Consider the following 2,640-nt stretch of genomic DNA (forward strand, 5'->3'; position numbering starts at 1 on the left):
ACACACACACACACACACACACACACACACACACACACACACACACACACACACACAAATACACACAAACACATTCACACATATATGTATATAAATATATATGTATATATATGTATATAAAAATAAATAAATATATACATATATATTTATATATATTAGAACCCATGCAGGTGAAACGATGTTGAAACAGCTCAGCTACATGTATCGCTGACTATCTGGACCGACATAACACTACGGCTCGGTCCTTTGCTAACCCTCGAAATCTTGGCTATACTAATTGAGTTACATTGTAATCAGTTAAGTTGCTAAATTAACAACTTAATGTGCAATCCAGTCGTATTAAGCAGGACTATAGTATTTATCTGTAAAAAGTGATTTTTTAACGAACTAACACGTATCTTAGTTATTTCTAACTTAACGAGCGATTGTATCTACGAAATAGATGTACTATATGGACTTCATTATTGTAGTTGCGCGCATCTATGTGTGACGTCATCGACGCACGATGATCTGATGACGGCATTACTCTGTGTGTCGCATTTCCGGCGGCGGTTGACGTAATACGCTCTTGCCGCGTGCGACATCTGGCGGCCGTTATATGGGCGCTATAGCTCTCTCGACAAATGCGTTTTCCCGTGTTGAGTCGATGTGAGAAATAAAAGCCGTTCGAGCCTATCTAAATCACTTGTACGTTCTCGTTGCTGGTTTCAATCTTCTTGCAACTCGCTTTGCGCGCGCATGCGTCCATTACACGCCAGTACAAACATATAACCGGCGCTCTGCGCATGCGCACGACGTACGGCGACGCCCGCGCGGACAGGTGTCGAGCGTCTGCTTGTCATTGCCTGCCTGCTGCGGCTGCCACAGCGCTTGTCTGTATAAATACCCGCAATTTTATTTGCTCTGCGCCAGAGTTGGCGTGCGTACGCTACGATGCCTGACAGACCATTTAACCCAGAGCCCTGCCGACACTTGGCAAGTTTTGCCAGATCATTTCTGAAGGGAAGCACGCATGCTAGCAAAACAATATTTTGACGAGAATTGATATGATATCGCTTCAGGTAGCATAATTAATAGTTGTCTGAAGATTATGAAATCGCTAAGAAAAATCATGAAGCTAGCTTTCCAAACTTATCGCAGTTACTTCGAGATTGTACTATCAAACACTAAACTCAAGCCGGTAAACCGCACATAATCTAACGTGTTTTACGCTTCTTTTCTCCTTCTGTCTTTAGTGTGTAAAACGTAGACGTTGCCCTACTTTTCTGCTAGTTTTATACTACAGTGTAGCCTTCACGCTATCTCACATAATACTAGATATCATGTGCATATATATGTGCATATATACCTCCTGCCTGTATATTAGAAATGCACTCACCTACGTTGTCATAAACATAGACGCGTGCAGTTAGTCCTCCCGACGGTGGCATTACATATAGATCCAATAAGCAATTACTAAGGTATTCATCTTATTAGCAATTAGCAATTACTAATGTTAATAATGTATTCATCTGACGAATATCACGTAGGAGTAGAGACGCAATAAAGAGAAGATGCTATTGTTGTTATTCTGAGAATAACGGGTTAACCAGAAATGGGGGCGTTTCAAAGCTGTACACACCGGTGCATCAGACACATTTTCACCCTTCAATAAACTAACGGCCGTGATTTCCTGCTTTACGAACGGAAAGCATTCATCGCTAAGTAAAAGACGGAAACAACGTTTACTAATGCATCCAGTTAATGTTTCAACTAACCTCGAGGTTTGCTAAGGTTTTGACAGAAATCATTCCTGAGCGCCTATATACATAGCTTCACGCCAATCGATCGTAAGATGTTCAGCAGAGACGGATGGTGGGCGGCTGAAGGAATTATCCACAATAGTTCACGGTGAGCGAATTCAGACGACGGCCGGCTGAAATATAGAGAGCAAGCGGAGACTGCCTATTGCGCCCGTGACACTGGGCAGAGAGCAAATTCGTGTTCAGGCCGCAAACTTGTAACGTTAGTGTGATAAGAAAATTCCAGCGCCACACTTCCAGCTGAATATTGGCGAGAAAGTACGCTTTTAGGTTGCTTTCGCAATTCGTGTGCTAATATGAATGAGGTCCCCTCATTCCATTCGAGAACTTCTTAGCATATCTCATTCTAACGATTGCCTGCATGCGGCCCAAGACAAATTGTAAATAAACCTGGGCTAACCCACGTATGCATGGCATGTTGTGTGTATGCGTTCGTGCGTGCGTGCGTGCGTGCGTGCGTGCGTGCGTGCGTGCGTGCGTGCGTGCGTGCGTGCGTGCGTGCGTGCGTGCGTGCGTGCGTTCGTGCGTGCATACTGCTGCTGCTGAGTCGGGTGCCTACCAGCACATAAACTTTTTATCGACTTGGATTTCGGTACGAAGCTGTACCTGTTAGGTAACCATGGTGATAGATTGAAAAATGCATGTAGATTTCTCGCAAACAAATCTGTACGCATGTATATTCAGTCAGCATTTGAGGGTTCATCACGCTGAACGCGATATCAATTTATATATATATATATGTGTGTGTGTGTGTGTGTGTGTGTATGCGCGCGCGCGTGTGTGTGTGTGTGTGTGTGTGTGTGTGTGTGTGTGTGTGTGTGTGTGTGTGTGTGTGTGT

The sequence above is a fragment of the Priapulus caudatus genome, unplaced genomic scaffold, assembly GCF_000485595.1.
Source record: "Priapulus caudatus unplaced genomic scaffold, Priapulus_caudatus-5.0.1 Scaffold393, whole genome shotgun sequence".
In the NCBI taxonomy this organism is placed as follows: Eukaryota; Metazoa; Priapulida; class Priapulimorpha; order Priapulimorphida; family Priapulidae; genus Priapulus; species Priapulus caudatus.